This window comes from Mesoplodon mirus (assembly GCF_964341445.2).
Source record: "Mesoplodon mirus genome assembly, chromosome: X".
NCBI lineage: Eukaryota > Metazoa > Chordata > Mammalia > Artiodactyla > Ziphiidae > Mesoplodon > Mesoplodon mirus.
In genome coordinates this window covers 113731890-113753150 of record NC_138981.1, presented here as the reverse complement: position 1 = coordinate 113753150, position 21261 = coordinate 113731890, and positions in this window count along the sequence as shown.

The window sequence follows — 21261 nt, the reverse complement described above, 5'->3', positions numbered from 1 at the left end:
TCAGAGGGTTTAATTAATGTGAGGAGCTGTATATTTGATAATGTGTGGAATCTTGAGCTCTGTATGAGCACAGTATATCAATACTTTCTTATTGAATTAGCAGAACTGAGCAGTGAAACTCTCCCCTGGCCCTCTTCTCTCCAACGAAGGTTTTCCAGCTTCTCCAGCAAAATGTCAGATATACAAAAAAGTAAGAAATCATTTTGTAAAAAAACAAAAATAGGAAAGTAGAAAAAATTTGAGTCTATATCAGAAGTGTACGAATTCTCCATTCCTCACCTCCTAAAACAATATCCAGTTACATAATTCAAGTTGTAGAAAATTGAAACTTTCCCCCTAGAGCTGTATTATAACCATGCCAATGAGATCTTATGGTCAGGATATGCCAGTGTGAGGAAATGACAAGTGAAATATTGTGTCAGTTGCAGTAATGAAGGCTGCATTAGCTTGTCACTAAATAGAAAGCTTCAAGGTAGAGTGTATGTGGGTGTATTTTCATACACACAACTAAATGAAAATTAAATCCATTATCAGAATAATTCAAGCCCCAATTCTCCAAGGTCTGCTTCAATTAGATAATTGATGCAATTAGGTGAAAGGTTTTGGGGTAGATTTTTCTGGTCTGAATTATCTCAAATTACTTAAATTCTCCACTTCACTTTGATTATGTAGACCCAGCTCATGCTTGAGTGTGAGTGAATTTAGCAGATAATTTCTTGCTATATGGGCATCATTTTTTTCTCCCATAAAGTGTGCCTGGCACACTATGTTTATAGGTGAATTTTAGTGACAAAACCATCACTTTACAGAATAAAAGTATAGGACTTCCTGTTTAATGCATAATTGGAAACAATTACTGGGAAGAAAATGTTTAATGAAACCTGGTCAGGAGTGGACATTTCTGCCTCTAATATTTTCTTCCTTTTGTTGGAGAGGCTAGGCTGGGGGACAAAGTTGAGTCAAGACAAATAATATAAACTTATGTAGACTTGGCCTTAACTGAAAGTATTTTACGTTGATAAGAACTTACTGCATTGTGGAGATTGACGTATATACACTATTGATACTATGTATAAAATAGATAACTATGAGAACCTACTGTATAGCACAGGGAACTCTGCTCAGTGTTCTGTGGTGACCTAAATGGGAAGGAAATCCAAGAAAGAGGGGATATATGCATACGTATAGCTGATTCACTTTGGTGTACAGCAGAAATGAACACAACATTGTAAAGCAACTATACTCCAATAAAAAATTTTAAAAAAAGAACTTACTGCATTGTGATGGAAACACTTTGATTATCTTCAAGTCAATTCTTACCAATCTCAACAACTGTACAAAGATGTCAATTGGGAAGTCAATGTCAAAGGATTCTGAGAAGCGATGTGCAACACTGGAGTGAAAGTAGCTTCAGGTCAGTCTATTGACTTAGAATTGGGTATAAATTGTGGCTTAATAGGTTTAATTATTGTTTTTGTTCCTCAGTTCTTATTAGATTATTGACGTGGGAAGAGGAGCAGAAGGAGGCAGGAAAGAGAGGGGTGTTGTATCCCACACACTAGGATCTGATAATGTAAGGAAGATAGGAGAATCCGGGGCCATTTAGTGTGGGAGCAAATAGTCCAGAAAAACACCATGACTTGAATCTTCGTTTAAAAGAGTAATATTGATTAAACTATGTTGAGCATAGTCTTTTTAAGAAATCAGGAGGCTATGTGGTACATTTTAAGGATATGTTTTAGCTCAAGTAGCTAAAAATTATTTGGTATCAAAATAGGTATGCTTCAGGTATTGGTATATTTTATTTCCAAGGAACTATGAATTCCTCAGTGGTAGCATGTAAATGATGTCATCAAATCTCTAAAGTAGACTTTTAAAGCTGTTTGTCACTAACCTTGCCTCAAAAGTAGACTAAGCAAAATATAAAATGCAAATGTCCTTTGACTCTCAATCCTCAGTTTAGGAATTTACCCCAGGAAATTTTCACCCAAAGACAAAAAGACACATGAATTTCATTGATCTCTTTTTTCATTATAATGAAGAATTAGAAACCACACCAATGTACAACCATAGGGAATTGGTTATGAAAATTATAACTGATCCATACAACAGATACTAAGGGACCATTAAACATGATGTTGTGGAAGAACATTTAGTGAAATTTGAAAAGATATTTGTAATATATTTTTAAGTAAAAAATTCAAAAAGCACTGCAGAATAACATGTAAAGTATGACCTCATTCTTGTAAATGCATATTTGTATGCCTTTAGATCTAGAAAGATGTTTAGAAACAGGTCTCCAAAATGTGTTTAAAATATGGTGGTTTCATTGTTCAGTCGATGTGGTAGCTATTTGACTGTTCATGGTGCTATTCTTTCAACCTTTTTGTATGTCTGAAAAATATCAAACAATAAAATTTGAAAGAAAAAAGATCACTAGGATTTAGCCTGGGCTATGTGTCATATCACAGGGTTTGCTGATTTATGAGGAGACTGATTACATTCCAACTGTGTTTAAGTATCAAGTGTTAATTGTAGAACCATTAACGTCAGTCTGTCCAAAAGCTAGTGGGAGTAATTTCACCATTCCTTGCCTGATCTCCATTCCCCAAAGAGTGTATCACTCCATGGGCATGCAGAGCTCATGCCACCTGAAGATCCAGACTGAAAACATCTCCTACTGAGCACTAAACGATATTACGGATTCAGAGAAGATGGCAGAGTTGCCTGGCCAAATGATCATAGCTTTTAATTTGCCAAACACCCAACAATGGGCTTCAGTGAATCTGGTAACTTGCTGTTTATGGAAAAGAAAATGACAATGATCACATCTATGACAATGGAACCCATATAATATACTCTTTTCCCCAACACAATTGTTTCAAATAAAAAACAAACTAAAGTTGCTATGTGATAGGCCAAAAAAAGTCTCATTTTTTTTTCCAAGTCCATAATTACTAGTGAGATTGTTTTTTCATGTATGACATGGACATTTATATATCTTCTTTTCTGAATTGCTATTTACATTGTTTTCCTACCTTCTATTGGGATATGCATTTATCAATTATTTGTTAGAGCTTTTTGTATATTATATCTAATAACCCTTTGTTATATGTAACAATTATTTTCCCCCAGTTTGATATTTACCTTGACTATGCTGTTCTTACTATATATAAATGTTTTTCATTCATGTATTCACATCTATCAATCTTTTATGGCCTCTGCCTTTTATGTCATCTTTGGAAAAGCATTCTCCACTACAAAGTTATAAAAATATTCATCTATAGGTTCTTCAAGCACTTTTAGTATTACTTTTACTTTAGTATTTCATTTTTCTTTTACATTTAAATCTTTAAATTATGTGGAATTTATTTTGATTTAAGGCATCAGATATGATTTAATTCCCCCCCCGATGACTAGCCATTTGCTCTAGTATCATTTATTGAAAAATTCTTCCTTTTCTTCCACCTTCATCTTATACTTTCTCTGTATGCTGATCAAAAGGAAAGGATTACTTTTTTAAAAAAAGGATACCAGCATTCTGATGTGTTTGGACTATAACTCAGCTCTTATATATAAGTCCAATGGTAATTTCCCTCCCAAATAAAAACAAACTTTGTAATTTACATGTAATATTTTGTTCCTCTTCTAACATTCATATACATACAAATGGAAATCTAACCTTTTGTGCAGAAGTTCAGGTTTAGATTAGATCACACTCATATTAAAATTGTTTTTGGCAAGTCACTTCAATGTTATTGAAAATTCTGTTTGCAGGCAGGCACATTATAGCACACTCAGAATCTGTGTGCAAAGATTTTTCATGTTATTATACTTCAAGATTTTTCAACAACCCACAGGCTACCATATCATCAGCTACAGAATATGACATTTAATTAAACTGACAATATATAAATCAATGTACAATTTTTGATGTGCCCAAACTCCATGAAACCTCATTCTGGGAAAATACCCAGCAGTGTGGCTTTATCATATTTCTCAACAGCAATATAGTCACCAGCAAACTGCAAATCATTTGGCCAGGTAATTTTTATTATTTTTCAAGGTTTATTTTTTTCTTTACCTAGCAATCAAGAAAATGAGACTAAGAACTCGGTGCCAATGACAGATTAGAAAAATGTAGTCTAGCATGTTATATGATTCAGAAAATTCACCTGAACCTAAGAGTAATAACCAAACTAGTCAGCCCTTATAAGAAAACTATCAGAAGAAATTCCATGGTGGTCCAGTGGTTAGGAATCCATGCTTCCACTGCCAGGGACCTGGGTTCGATCCCTGGTCGGGGAACTGAGGTCCCACAAGCAGCGTGGCATGGCCAAAAAATAGAGAAAACTATCAGAGACATTTTCCCTCTATCCTTAAGTTCCTTATTGACACTTTTGAGGCTATTTTTTGGCAAATATGCCATAACAATTCTAATACTTTTATTTCTGTGGAATAATAATATTTCTGTGGAATGTTACTGGATATAAAACTCTTTTGCCTTTTTTTAACTTTTCACATTGTGTCATGACCTCCATTCTTGGAGCCTACATACAAGAATGAGCACTGAGCTGGGAGAACAATGGACTTCTAGTCTTGGCTCTACTTTGTAGCTTGTTCTGTATCCTTGGGCAAGTCAGCCCCATCTTTGGGCCTCATATATTTTTTCATCTGCAAAATGAAGAGTTTGCTTAGATGAACTGAAGATCTCTCTGCTTTAAAAGCCCACATCTTAAGTTCACTGACAGAGTTGCAAACGTTTACTTCTTTGCAGAAACTGCCTACGGGTAGAATCTGGCAGTTTTTGCCTGGCCTGTTAAGTGGAACAAGCACATACAGATACGGATTATGTACTATCATTCCCTAACGTGACTTTATGGGTGGTACACAATGTTCCTTGTCAATTAAAGAATGATTGATTGATTGTTACAGAGTTTGACAGCCCCACACAGAACAAGCCAAGGAAATTCCCAAAGGCTTCCCTCTCCTTTTGCTTTAAAAGTGCACAAAGTACAGGCTGCACCCTATGCCACCGGGCATATGTCCAACTGACTTATAAAAAGCCAGAATGTGATTTTTAGAGAGAATCTAAACAGAAGTATTAGATCAGACAAAACCAACACTTCCCAAAAATCCTTACATTTTTTTCATACTTAATTTCAAGATATTGAAACATTTTTTTCACAGATGAAGAGCTATGCATTAGTATAAGAGTCTGGGAATCTACGGTTTCTATGAAAATGAACAAAAGTAGAAGATTGACTCACTTGATTATTTACTTCATATGGAAAAGAATGTGGGTGGTAGGCTTGAAGAATGACTGGGGACAAAACATGGGTACAAAAGTGAAATTGCATGTCTTTATCTCTGTTACTTTCACAATTTCTCCGTATTGTTCTTCCGGCTTTGCACAATACCCAAAGATGAGATGTCCATAATTAATTTACGAAGCAAAGAGCAATTCTAGGATATTACAAATACTATTAGATCATTGGCTTTATAAAGTTGAAGAATTACATATTAAGCTCTAATTAGATATTTGTTTATAAATCAAAGTAGCAGTTTTGTGACTCCAGAGTATGTGACCTTCAACAAAAGAATTCCGCTAAAAGAACTCTGGGCTACAGAATTTGAGTCAGATGTTATTTTCACATCTGCTCCTATCCAGTACATTGAGAACATTGTCTTTTTTTCTGAGGTCAAACACAGAGCAATGCAGATGTTTCTAGCAAAGCCTGGGTGTCACTGTATCTGCAGAGGAGAAAGAGAGAACTATAACCATTTGCCAGCTACATCAGGCCAAAATGTACCCATCCTTAACTATGCAGAAATGGAAAGCAAAATGGATTTGAATTAGATATTCCATGAACCTCAGGAAACTGCCTTGCTTCTTAATTTCTTAGTATTCACTAAGGCAGTTGGTACATTTAGCAGTTTTCTCTGCCATATCTAGAGCTAGGATCAGGTTTATCCTATTTAGTCTTCACGACAATTCTACTAGGTATGTGTTAGTATTCCTAACAGGCAGATAAGATACATGTATCATCTTAAACAAAGTTCTATGAAACAACAACACTTTATCACTTTGATTTAACCATCTGCACATGATTCTTCACATAATAAGTGCACACTTAATATTTCACCAATGAATAAAATGCACTTACTTCAAAAGGCTTTCTCTGTCTTATAAGACTTAGAACTTTCAACCAGGGATGATAATAATGACTGACATTTATTGAGTACTTGTTATGTGCCAGGCACTATTTTCAGCATATTTTCCTGCATTATTTAATTTAATTTTCACAATCACCATGGCTAGTCAGTACTATTATTATACTCATTTCACAGATGTGGCAACTGAGACTTTCTACTATAATTAATTCTGATCGTGTGTCTCTGCCTGGCTTAAAATCCATCACAGACAATGTTCTTTTTTGTGAACGACAGTTTTCAAAGAGTTGTTTGTGGACCCCTGGGCATCCCTAGGACCCTTTCAAGGATTGACAAGGTCAAATCTATATTCATAGTAATACTAAAAGATGATTTGCCTTTTTCACTTGTTGACATTTTCACAGATGGTGCAAAAGCAGCAGACAGTAAAACTGCTGGTGCCTTGCTGTAAATCAAGGCACTGGCACCAAACTGTACTAGTTAGTAATTATATTCTTTACCACTACACACTCACAGTTTAAAAGAACAAAGCCATTTTCATGTAATAGTGTCCTTGATAAGTCAGTAAATATTATTACTTTTTATTAAGTACTGACCCTTGAGTATATGTCTTTTTAGTATGTTCAGTGTTATAAAATGAAAACTGTGCATAATGCATTTCTGTTGTAGACTTGAGGAAAAGCACCTGTATAATTGTTTGAATCGTGAGCTGAACTAGCCGCTTTTCCCCATGGAACGCTATTTTTACATGACAGAACTACGGGCAAAAAAAACTATGGTTATTCAGGCTCAGGTATTTTGCAGACATTTTCTCAAAAATGAAATAAGTGAGCCTGTCACTTCAAGGAAAAGACAGTATTTTTTGGCCATGATGAAATTCCCTCTTTCAAGTGAAAATTAGAATTTTGGAAAACCTACATCTGCAGCTGTGAATAGGAAAGATTCCCAATATATAAGACTTTTCTGATGAGATTGGTAGTGAAATCAATGAATGCAATTTTTTGATATTGCATAATATATGTCAACACTTGAAGTTCTGCATAAATCACTGAACCAATATCATTCAAACGACCAAGGAAGTGTGTTGTAAAATTATGAGTGGGTAAAAGACTCATTCAAAGTGCAAGATATACCAATATATGTTTTTCAAAATGAGTTTACAAATTTTGTTGATATGGCTTCAAATTTCACATTACAGCTAACTTTTGAGACACATTGAGTTTTGGTCTAGTATCAAAAAAGAATATCCACAGTCATCTGAGATGACTATTTAAATACCTCTCCCTTTTCCAACTATATATCTTGGTGAAGCTGAATTTTCTTCAAATAATTCAACCAAAACAACATAGCACAACACAATGAATGCAGAAAAAGAGATGAGAACCCAGCTTTCTTTTATTTATCCAGAATTAAAGACATGTGCAAAAATGTAAAGCAATGCCACTCTTCTCACTATTTTTGCTTTGTTTTAGAAAATATAGCTAGTTTTCATTTAAAAATGTTAATGGGTTTATTGTCTGAAAATCAATTAGTAAGTAATTTTTTTTTTTTTTGCGTTACACGGGCCTCTCAGTGTTGTGGCCTCTCCCGTTGCGGAGCACAGGCTCTGGACACGCAGGCTCAGCGGCCATGGCTCACGGGCCTAGCCGCTGTGCGGCATGTGGGATCTTCCTGGACCGGGGCATGAACCCGTGTCCCCTGCATCGGCAGGTGGGCTCTCAACCACTGCGCCACCAGGGAAGCCCAGTAAGTAAATATTTTTAAACACTTCCCTGCTTTCAATTCTAATAGAGTAACTATCTAAAGTTATAGCTCATAAAAACAAAAGCTTTGGTGGTAGTTGGTGTGGGTTCTCATTAATTTTTAAGATCATAAAGGGGTTTTGAGGACAAAATTTTGGGAAAGACCACTGCTTTAGAAGAAAGACCAAACTTCTTACCTTGACCCACAAAGCTCCTCATGACCTGGCTCCTGCATCTCTATCCAACCTCCTGTTGTGCTGCTGTCTCTCTCTATGAGCCAGTCACTCTGGTTTTCGTTCAGTCCTCACCCTTCCATCCTTCCTCCTGCTCAGGACCATGCATGTTACCCTATCTACCTATAACAAGTCTGTCTTCTCCACCCCTCTACCGTTCACCCAACTAAACCCTAGTCAGTCTTCAAATTTCAAATCTACAGCTAGTTTTCTACTGCTGTGTAACAAATTGCCACACATGTAGTAGTTGAAAGCAACATGTATTTATTATCTCATGCTTATGTAAGTCAGAAATACAGACGGGCTTAACATTTCTCTGCTCCAGGTTTGACAAGTGTCAGCAGAGCTGTGCTTCTTTCTGGAGGTTGTGAGGAGAATTCATTTCCAGGCTCATTCAGGTTGCTAGCAGAATTCATTTCCAAGTGGTCATAGGAGTCAGGTCTCTGTTTCCTTGTTGGCTACTGGCCAGGAGTCATTCTCAGCTTCCAGAGGCCACCCATGTTTCTTGCCCTCCATCTTTAAGCCAGCTGAGCCCATGCATAACCTCTATCCCTGCCACCATGGCAAATTTGTTCATGAGTCCAGTGGGCGGTGATGGGGATGGCTGGGAAAGAGGCTAACTGATGTCCAATTGATTATTAACATCCTCCTCCCCTGAAGTCACACTTTGGTGGGCATTCACACAGGACACAAAGTATCTTCAAGTGTTTTGCCCATTCAGAGAGGTCTATCTACATACCTTTTCCCAAAATGTCTTTGTTACCAATTTTCCTACCATGACCCTTCCAAGTCTCTGAACTACCAGCCAAACCATTGGATACGGCCCATGATTAGGTATCTAGTTGCACATCTGGCCATTTCTCCTTCTAAGCAAAGTGAACACACAGGTACACCTCTTGGAGTTCTGCCCACTAGGAGGATTTTTTTTTCCACCGCTGTCCTTCAGAAACGTCCTAGAAAGAGGTTGTAGTGCTACAGCTGTCCACTTTGGGGTAGTGCCTGCTTATCAGCATCATCTCTAAACCAGGTCCAAGTCTTCTCTTTCTCTGTCAACTGATTGTAGGGGACTCCCCATGAGGCCATAGGTGCAGCTGAGAGAGAGAAGGCCGTGTAGCAGGAGTAGGGACCATGAGCATTTGGGCCACTTTTTCATGTAACTCACTTGTGCCTTCAGGGCCTGCTCCTGTCTGATCATGGATATACCACTTCCATTTGATGATGGGTGCTGCTGTGCATGCCTAACTTTATGGCTTGGTGGGTCAGGTCACACCCAGTTCATGAGGGGCAGCTCAGGTCACCTGGTAACTTGGTGGCCCATAGTTAAGCGTTCAGTCTCTACCAAGGCCCAGTAACATGCGGAGAGCTATTTTTGAAAAGGAGAGTAATTATCTGTGGATAATGGCAGGTCCTTGCTTCAAAATCCTAAAGGCCTGCAAGGCAATTCACCTGTGGTAGCCGCCAAAGGCTCCAGACAGCATCCCTATCTGCACTGACACTTCAAGCACCTTTGGATCTTCTGGATCATGTGGCCCACGTGGAGGAGCAACTTGCACAGCAGCCTGGACCTGGTGCTGAGCCTTGTTTGGTTATAAGCCCCATTCAAAACTTTTTTAGTTATTTGGTAAATGGCTGGAGTAACACACCCAAATAAAGAATATGTTGCCTCCAAACCCTGCCTGACACTCTGGGATCCAAGTATTCCCATTGCATTTGGTTTCTCAATTCAGTGACTGAGAAGAGTGATCACAGAGCTCTTCAAGGATGCCTGAGTTCCCTTCACAAATTAATTCCTCACAGTACTGATGAAAAGTATGTCTTCCAGCACGTGTGAGAAAGTCTTAAATGAAAATTCCACTGTAACATTCCAATCTTCCTAAACCTTTGAGTCCTTTCCTCTACAATAAACCAAGGGATGTTGGGCATTTCCAATTCACCCCAAAATGGGCCATTTTTTAGTCCATGATTGAGTCTACCAGCCAAACGGTTTGAGACCATTCTAACTCCTCAAGCTGCAATGTTAAATGCAGAATCTCTTTTTAGTAAGTATATGTCAGTAAATTCAGCTTGATCCCACTTTATGTTCAATCATTATACCATATTCTTAGTATCCATTCCCACAAGTGCTCCCTGGATTTTTGTTTGTGTAAATTAGAAAACTCAAGTAGTCCTTTTCAGGTATAAGATATTTCCTCATTGTCACACATTGTACCTCTCCTTTAGGGGCCTGCTGGGATTTGAGTCTAGCTATACGTCTAGAAGAAGGACGGGTGGTGGGGTGGGTCCTGAGGAGAATCAGCATTGCCTTGCATGACAAATGCCTCAAGGGGAGGCCATGAAGATTTCCTCAGGTGATGCAGGTGGAGGTGGAAAGGCCCAAACCACTGTGGGTAGGGATGCCCCTGCCACTCGGAATGGGGAGGCAGCTTTTCTGGGGTGGAGGAGGATACTTCTGTTGGGGGTGGATAGACTTCTTCCACTGATCAAAAAGATACTCAGTAGAATGTAGGGGCTCAACATACCCAGCTTCATCAAGATCATTCCACTTGTTCTCATCCCAACTCATTCTTTCCTAACCAATGCTCTCACTTTAACAGTAATTACCCTGGGAGGCTGGGAGTTCAACTTATGCTCTAATTCAGCCAGTTGTAAGATCAAGTTCTGATTTTCAGCAATTTCAGCCCTGCAGCTATGGGAGACAAGGGTCTCCTTCAGGGAACATATAGAAGCTTTTAGGTCATTTATGCAGCATTTGAGCTGAGAATTTGAATCCTTGAGCTCATCCCTTACTTTCACCACTTTGTCCAGGGACATTAGGAGCAACCAACCAGCATCATTATACTTGTTAGTTTTCCAAAAATGTTCAAAAGCATTATACAGAAAGTCACCTAGCTCCTTGCTTCTTTTAAGTAGTTGATTAGGAGTACCCAATGATGATGTTTTGCATATCTCTATTGCCAGATCACACTATGGACAATCAGTGTTCTTGCTACTACTGGAAATAGTCATTAATGTCTTTAAATCTAATCAGATTAGAGAATCAATCCCAGGAACCCTAGAACCAATTCAGAAAACTCATCCTTATATTCTCTTTCTCTAGAACCACTCCTGGTACAAAACCAGTCTAAGATCAATTTAACAACATAGCTATGTGGTAGTTTCTTCATTAACACTAATTTTGAAAAATATTATTTTTATCACTTTCTTTGTTCCTATGATATGCCTTACCAACCTTTGCTCTTATTCTCTATCACTCTTTTTTTTCATAAAAAACATTAAGACAACAGGTGCTTGATTTTACATTCCAATTGAATTATTTGTTTTTCTCTTTTCTAAAAATAAGAATGCCAATGTATAATTCAAATATTTTCCTATTGGATTCATCCTCCTCTTTATCTGTACCAGATACTCTTCTTGATGTAAAGAATTCTGATGTTATTAGTCACAGTCATGATCTTGACTTTTTTCCCCCTTAAGGTAACTGGTCCAATGATTTAATGGAATAATTAAGTGTTCCAAGATAATTGTTGTCATTTTTAATTCTAAAAGGAATAACATTCAATAATGCTCACAAACTATTTCCCTCAGCACAACACCCTGAAACCAGCACAGCCTTCACAAAGTCCTGGAACATCTGTTCGGTTAAAAGAAAAATAAAAAGAAAGAGAGAGAAGGGAGAGAAAGAGAAAGGAGAGAGGGAAGAGAGAGGGAGGGAAGATGGAAGGAAGGACAGAAAGAAAACTTGAGGAGCACATAACTCATATTTCCAAAAACCCCAATATCTTCTACTTCAGTTACCAGAGCAAAATGGGAGCTACTGTTAGATCAGATTCATGGTTATTTACTTATTTCAGTTACCTTGGGACAATAATCTAAGTTCACCTGGTGCTAGAGTATGTTCGATTCTTTCCTTCATCCTTTCCTTCATTTATTATACAACTACTTACTGTTGATTTCTCTGTGTATAACACTATGCAAAACGCTATGTAAGGTACAAGGAAATTTACTGCAAAGCTAATTCCTATTAATGTTCTAAAAAAACATTAAATGCTGTTGTGGAAACAAGAGACACACAAATTTAATTAAAGTTTATCAGGCTTAGCGTGATTCATGCTTCAGAGGACCTAGTTCTCTGAAGTCCAGGTTATGTGGTACTTGCATGAAGCATTAGTTGCTGAGATACCAAACAAACAAACAAACAAACAAAACTACACAAATGTCAGATGAATGCAAAATGGTACTTGTAGAATTCACTGTATCCCTGCCCCCCCAAACTCACCACTTTGAATTTGAAGGACATACTTTGGCCACCCATCAAATATTTAAATTATTTTTGTTGAATGTTGCTTAAACTTTCAAAGGATGTACTATGTTACTTATTCTTTCATTGAACAAATTTTTATTGAGTGTTACTATCTGCAGCAGGGAACAAAAGTGACAAAAATTCAGGTTCTTCTGGAGCTTACCTTGTAGTAGGGGGAGATAAACAATTAGTCAAATAGATAAATGAACAAGGAAAATCTCAGGTAGGGATGTGACATGCAGTTATAAGAAAAATTGGCATGTTCCTTCTCACATATTAGCTATTTTTTGTCCCATCACAAATGGAGCTAACAGTGGTTTCCTTTTGCTCACTTTGCTCTACATTTTTACTGTTAACAGACTCTATCTGCAATATCCAACCCCCCTGTTTGAGGGATGCTTTCATAGCTTCAAAAATTCATTGAAATTTGTCTATTTTCCCAATTCCACCAACCAGATTGTACTGAGATTGTATCACTAGTGTCAAAATCTTGCCAACTCTGCAGATCCCACTTATTTGACTATATAACCAATATAGTCTTTGACAGATACCCCAAAATTTTCTGAGAATTTCCATAAGTGTTGTCAGTTGATGACAAATTAGTCCTGGTTGTCACTTACCACATCAGTTAGCAGAGTTTAGAATCCACAGATGCAGGCTCCAGATAGGTCCACCACAGTCTCCTCTGAGACTAGAACTGTGTTTTAAATCACCACGATCACTACCTCCCCTTAGATATTGCAAAATGAGAACACTCTCTTTTCTCCATTATTAATTGCAGCTAGATAAGCTGCCCACAGCAAAGTTATGGTCCCCTGCGGCACACATATTCTGTCAGGGTGGTATCCTGAATCATCCCTCTTCTTAAAGGCAGGCTTTTGGGAAGATCTACTCATCATTATACAGTCCTTATTCTTTCATTTTAAAATCTCTCTGGAAATCTGTTTTGTTCCTCTGTGCAATACGGCCTCAGTTAGTGTCGCTGTAGTCCATGAGACCCAGAAGTTGGACCCAAGTTAAATTCCTTTCCTTCAGTAGGTTCTTCAGTCCCTATAATGAAAAATATAATGTTGGGTTTTGGCTACCTAGCATCTTGATTTTCTCATGAAGAATGATTTCTTTCCCATGATATGCTGTCCTGGTGTACCTTTGCCCAAGGGGTGAGCACATAACCCAAGATAAGCCATTGGACTCTCCCAAGAATATTAATCTTGAGAAGAAATACCTAAGGGTAGGAAAATGGCTGAAACTTGGTTATTTTAGTGTGCTCACCCTAACAAGACTAGTGAGTAGTTCCTGACTCTTATCCCTGAAGCTGCTTATTTGTTCTTTTTTTAAAAAACATGGTTCCCTATTGATACTATGAGCTACTTTATATCACTCCTATAAATCCATTTTCTACTTAAATTAGCAAGAATTGGTTTCTGTTGCTTGCAGCCAAGGAACCCTAACCAATAGAGTCTGAATGTAAAATAGCTAATGTAAGTAAATATGGGGCAGAAAGGTATTCTCCTACTTCCACCCACCAGAAGCATTCAAGCAACCAATGCTGTCCCAGTCAAAACACCTTATTACTAAATGTCAGGCTAAACACCCCTTAAAGGCATTGAGAAGACTTGAATGTGAAAGCCAAGGGAGATGGAGGAATGAGAGATGATTTTGGGTAACTGGAAGGGCGGTGCCACTCAAAGAGCAAACACAGGAGGATGAACACTTTCTAGGGAGAAGATGTGGAATGAATTTGGGGATATTTTGCATTTGGCATACTGCAGAGGCATCTAGAAATGAGGGGCTAGACTATGGCAAAAAGGACAGCATAGAGATTTTGGAACCATCCTTAGGCAAATAATATTTGAAGGCATACGTCTGGCTAGCTCATCCACAGAGAAGAGAAAAGCTGCAGGCAGAGACTCTGAGAATCCATTCATCTAGGAAGGGGAGGGAGGAAAAGAGAAATGGGGGCACATGGCCACAAGCGACAAAGCCCAGACTTTGGTTTTGTGTTGTACTCTCCACACAGCTGCCAGAGTGGTTTTCCCAAAATACAAATATAATCAGACCATTGCCCTGCTTAAAATATGTTATGCAATCTCTGTGAAGATGTGGTCTATAGAGAACATGCATCAAATTACCTGGGGTGTTGTTTAAAAAGGCAGATTTTCAGGTCTGTCCTATACAGGTTGTGAATTATATTCTTGAGGAACCCTTATTTTTCAGAGAGTGTATGAAAAAAATTTATAAAGACTGAGGAAGAGGAGTAGGCGAAGAGAAATAGGAGTGCAGTGTCAAGAGACAGCTGTTTGTCAAAGTGTGGGCTAACTTTCTCAGGATCACCTGAAGGATGAGTTAAAATACAGATTCCTGAGCTCCGCCTCGAACCTACCAAATCACAGTCTCTGGAGGTGGGGTCTAGGAAACATGTATTTTAAATGCTGATTCCCTTCAAGAGCCACTGGCCTTGACACCTCAGGCAGCCTCAAAACCAGGAGCAGCAGGGTCTATACAGGACAGGAGTAAGCGGGTTGTAGGTACGGTCCATGGTCTAAGATGACAAGTTGGAAAGGGTCCGTATCCAGTGGTCACTAGGAGAGGCCAAGATACAAAATGAGGAGATTGCCCCCCCCAAAAAAAATCGTAGCTGAGGATTGGAAACTAAGAGAAACAGCAGAGGCATCTTTCAGCCAGTGGCCATTTTAAACAGGCCATTGGCTGCCCTATGGTTGTTCCTCTGAGACCTCTTAAAAACTTTGCCCAACAGCCAAAATAAGGTCTCCCGTAACCTCAAGATTATCTGAGGACTGAACCCTTAGATTTCCGTTGATAATATTGCTTTTTTATTGTGTTCACAGCATCTGATGAGCACTGAAAGTGTTAAATAGCAGCATGGGGGGGGACGGTGCACTGGTTATGTTCTAAGTTTAGAAAGTATAAGATAATTCTTTTTTTTTAACGTCTTTATTGGAGTATAATTGCTTTACAATGGTGTGTTAGTTTCTGATTCATAACAAAGTGAATCAGCTATATGTATACATATATCCCCATATCTCCTCCCTCTTGTGTCTCCCTCCCACCCTCCCTATCCCACCCCTCTAGGTGGTCACAAAGCACTGAGCTGATCTCCCTGTTGGTGCTCGATTCTTGCTGTACAGATCGTCACAGTTAATGTTTGTTAAGTCCTTACAAGATTCCAGGAAGCATTCTAAGCACTGCACATGTGTTAACTAATTTCTTCATCACAGCAATCCTCTGAGGAAGGTACTATTGTTCCCATTTTACAGATGAGGAAACTGAGGCACAGGGAGGCCAAGGAATTGCCTGAGATAGCATAATTAGTAAGTGGTACAGCCAGGATTTAGACCCCATCAGTTCAGCTCCAGAGACTGTGCCTAGGAAGTATAAGATAATTCTAAGAACACTCACATCAAAGTACTGAGTCAGCCTCTAGGATAAGATCTTATGAGAGAAAGGAAGCTGTGGTGCAAGGGGAGTGTGAGGCCAGGCATCTGTAGAAAGAAAGAAATACATTGAATATAGAATGCTGTTTGTGAACATGTTCAGTTTCAACTGTGCATCTCCTGATTACAAAGCCCTGTGCGACACTTCCTTCAAAGCCTAAACAAGGACATGGAGGACAAGCACATGTTTCAGTAAATGTTAGTGTCCCAGGGCCTGTGGAATTGTTGGCAGCACAGCAACAGGATGTAGGGGAGCCAGAGGATTAGGTGGATGGGAGAGCAGGAAAACAACAGGAGGGGTAGCAAGAGTTGTTGGATAGGAAATTCCACAGCCAGTCTCACAAGCTTTTTTTTTTTTTTTTTTTTTTTGACAAGTAAAAGCTCCGTCTTCCTATATCTCCAAAGCATTACATAGTCCGGAGGGGCCAACTCCCTCCCACGAAGAGAAGCAGGAACCATGTTCCATGGCAAGGGCGGCAGAACCATTGCAAGGGCATTTTTCTTCCATTGCTCAGGAAGCGTGTTGAAAGCAAGAGCTTAATAATGAAACAACCTTCACAACAGGGAATGGAGCAGAAGTTTTCCTGGACTCCTGCTGGTTCCTTACTCCTCTATCCTTGTTGCGGTGCCCAGCGCTGGCTACATAAATCAAGGGTGGGGAACTTTTCCTTCTGACCATTGATCCACAGGGGGAAAAAAATCCAAGGTCATATAAGTAAAAAGTAATCATTTTCTCCCCCCCAAGAGGAAAATATATAGAATTTTCTGTTCATCTGGTTTTTTAATTAAAAGGTTACATTACGCTCGCATATTATCTTTTTTTAAACCTTGTTCTATGTTATAGCCAATTAATGGAGGGTGGGCAAAGGAGGATGGAAGGAACAGGGAAGATGATACCAGAACAAGGATTGGGTGAGAAAGAAAAAATGGATATTCATGTAGTGACAAAGGCGTGAGGGGAAAAGATAGGGATGGAATCTCCTGGGGCAGGTGGTGGTGGAACTCCCCAAGGGTCTTGGTGTGGACACTGGCCTTTGAAAAGTTGACAAGCATTTTAGCAGTTTAAAAAAATCTAGCAAATTTAAACCCTCTTTTCTGCATTATAAGGTCATATATCTGCCTTTATTGTCAAATTTCAAAATTGATTTTTAAAAGGAGCCTTTATTTTCTCACAGGATCTGAAAGGCTTTGCATGTGTGAAAAAGAATGTGTTGGCTATTTCTTTTGGAATCCTGGAGGTGTTTTAAATTTACTACCTAGACCTCCAAAGTCTTGATATAAGGAAAATTAATTACCTGGTTACCTTATTAGCTCCCTTTTTTCTATTTTCATTTCTTTATTTGCTTGTTTTGTTTTCTTTCTAGTTGACACTCGTGGAGAAACAGCATGACACAAAGCTGAACTAAAAGCCAGTGTAATTACATTTAAGATCAAGTAGGCATTCTTCATAACTGGATTTCATGAATTAAAAGTCTTCATTCTGATAAGGCCTTACTAGATCAGGTGACATTTATGAAACACTCAACGATCAAGAGATGGGTTAGAGTTTCCTTGGTATCACATCTGTCATTTAGGTCACTGCCCTATTAATGGCACTTGTCTGTGTAGCATAGGTCTCTGTAGTTCAGCTTTCCCCAGGGTTACATAATTGAGAAGCAAATTTTAAAAGATGCAATGCAGTCAAATGTTGCTCCTTTCTTTTCCTTTTCTTTTGTTTTTTTTTTAAAGCCATCTACAAAAAATAACAATATGGCTGTTATCTTTAGGAGATGAATAAATATAAAAATGTAAACACAAATTTTAAGATTCAAAATATGTAGGTAAAAATTGATACCTTTTCTTCAGTCTCAAATATTGAACTAATTCTACACTGGTTTCCCTTCCGTGGCTAAGCTACAGCCTCCTTAAACTCACCTTGGTCTTAAACTCAGTATAGTCTCTTAGTCCTGCCACTGTTTATCCAAAATCTAGCGTTGCTGTTTACACAGAGAAACAATCTTGTCTGCTTGTGGAGCATCAAAACCTTGTAAAGGCCTAATTTTTCTTTTAGGGTATCATGTCCTAAATTGCCAGCTTGCTTACTCTATTCCTTCTGTGAGTCTACTGTAGACCCATTTAGGGCCCTCTGATTTTTTTTTGGTTTTTATTTTTTATTTTTTGCGGTACGTGGGCCTCTCACTGCTGTGGCCTCTCCCGTTGCGGAGCACAGGCTCCGGACATGCAGGCTCAGCGGCCATGGCTCACGGGCCCAGCCGCTCCATGGCATGTGGGATCTTCCCGGACCGGGGCACGAACCCGTGTCCCCTGCATCGGCAGGCGGACTCTCAACCACTGCACCACCAGGGAAGCCCCAGGGCCCTCTGATTTTAAGCTGCCATAGTATTCCCTCTTAACTCCATTCAGTATCCAAAGAGTTACAGGAATTTTTAGAGAAAGGCTTGGTTTACTGATCTGCACTCTCTGCAAAAATTTTAAAGTTATCTCTTTTACCAGAAAGCATATAAGCCATAAAAGCTTATCCTTTTTATTTTATTTTTCAAAACCTTTAAATTATTTGAACACACCAAAATATTTTAAACCATAGTTTCTAGTTAATATCTTCACAATGGGCATATATCATTCTGCCTATTGGTACTTGCCCCACTGGTTGGATGGTATTAAGTTAAAACTTGGATTAAACGTTTCTCTTGCAATTTTTTGCTCATTCATTTGTCTCTCAATCCTTTACCTTTATTCTGCTGCTCATTAATATACATTTCTAGGACAACTGCAGTGACCCATCTAATGGGTTAGACTAAATGTTGACAATAATCTATCTTTGGATCCTCTCAATGGTGTCTGATGAACCTGTGCAGAGAGCTCTTCCTCAGTACTAATGCCAGTTTCTACTCAGAAGAGAGTCAACATTTGCAGAGAATAAATATTTTATTTAGCCTAAAACCTAATGTGAGCATCATAAATACCTTTGCCTTAAAGATAATTTCCAAGTCTGGGAGAAAGGACATTATTTTCATTTTAAATCAAAGCATGAAGAGGAACCCCTTTCTTTTTTAAAAAAAATTTATTGAAATACAGTTGATTTACAATGTTGTGTTAGTTTCAGGTGTACAACAAAGTGATTCAGTTATATATGTATTCTTTTTTTGTTTTTACATTCTCTTCCATTATAGGAGGAACCTCTTTCTGATTGCCTACCTCAAACCCATGCTACCCAACCCCACCCCACTCTTCAAGTAAGAGTATATCCCTCAAGAAGGATAGAATAATTTTCTACCTCCCTGAATCTCCATCTTTGTGAAGAAGAACTAGGAACAATTAGCCCTTTTCAATTTGTTGTTGTTGTTGTTCGTGCACATGTAGCTGCCTACATTCCCATGAATTTTTGCTTTGCTGGTGCTCTGAGATGAAATCTGAATTTTTTTTTTGCTCGTAAATTAACCTGGAAAGTTCTATCCCAAGGTGGTGGCTCTTGTTTACATTAAATCTTTGCAAAATCTAGATGCCAGAAGAAGAATGAGGAGAAGGAGGAAGAGGAGGGATGGAGAGTTGGAGCAGGAGAGGGAATCTATCATCTGTCCATTTGCCTATCCTTCTTTTTTTCATTTATCTATCTGAAAATCTAGGAGAACAGATAATTGCCATCCCTTTTTTGTGAACACAATTAATGCTCAGCTTTCGTGTATATGTTTTTTTGTTTTTATTTTTGTCTTTAAATTTCTGGAAAAAACTACTGTAACAAATATTAGTGTTATTTGCCCCTCCTAAGTAGATAGTAAAGAATGGGGAGTAGCGGTTACTAGAGGAAATAGATGAGAGATTATATGTAGTGAATGCCAGCCATGCCAGCTACTCTGCTAGCCACTTTTTAAAACAACTTTATTGAAACATAATTGACACACAATAAACTGGTCATAATTAAAGTGTAAATTTTGATAAGTTTTGGCATCTGTACACACCCATGAAACCATCACCACAGTCAAGATAATATTCATTACTGTTCGCTCCCCAAAGTTTCTTCATGAACATTTGAATCTCTCCCCTTCCTCCCTCCCCTATTCTTCTCCTGCTCCGGGCAATCATTCTTCTGCTTTCTGTCACTACCGATTAGTTTCCATTTTCTAGAATTTTCTGTAAATGGAATCATGCAGTATGTGCTTTCATTTGCCTGGTTTCTTTCACTAGGTATAAATATTTTGAGATTATGTAAGTTGTTGCATGTATCAATACTTAATTCCTTTTTGTTGCTAAGTAGTTTCCCATCACAATTTGTTTACCCATTCACCTGGTGATGGGTATTTGAGCAGTTTCCAAGTTTTGGCTATACAAATAAAGCTGCTATGAACATTCTTATACAAGTCTTTGTGTGGAAATATGCTTTAACTTCTCTTGGGTATATACCAGAGTAGAGTGGCTAGATCATATGATAAGTTCCAGTTTGATTTTTTAAATAAATGTCAAAATATTTCCCAAATTGGTTGTACCATTTTCAGTTCCCACCACCAGTATGTAAGATTCCAGCTCTGCATCCTCAGCAGCACTTGGTATGATCAGCTTTTTTAATTTAGTGATTGTGAAGAGGTATTTTGTAGTTTTAATTTGCCTTTCCCTAATGACCATTGAGATTCGTCACCTTTTCATGTGCTTATTTGCTGTGGGTGTATCTTCTTTGGTGATGTGTCTATTCAAATATTTTTATCATTTTCATTAGTTTTGTTTGCTTGTTTGTTTGTTTTTTAAACATCTTTATTGGAGTATAATTGCTTTACAATGATGTGTTAGTTTCTGCTTTATAACAAAGTGAATCAGTTATACATATACATATGTCCCCATATCTCTTCCCCCTTGCGTCTCCCTCCCTCCCACCCTCCCTATCCCACCCCTCTAGGTGGTCACAAAGCACCCAGCTGATCTCCCTATGCTATGCGGCTGCTTCCCACTAGCTATCTATTTTACATTTAGTAGTGTATATATGTCCATGCCACTCTCTCACTTTGTCACAGCTTACCCTTCCCCCTCCCCATATCTTCAACTCCATTCTCTAGTAGGTCTGTGTCTTTATTCCTTACCCCTAGGTTCTTTAATGACCTTTTTTTTTTCTTATATTCCATATATATGTGTTAGCATACGGTATTTGTTTTTCTCTTTCTAACTTACTTCACTCTGTATGACAGACTCTAGGTCCACCCACCTCACTACAAATATCTCAATTTCGTTTCTTTTTATGGCTGAGTCATATTCCATTGTATATATGTGCCACATCTTCTTTATCCATTCATCCGATGATGGACACTTAGGTTGCTTCCATGTCCTGGGTATTGTAAGTAGAGCTGCAATGAACATTGTGGTACATGACTCTT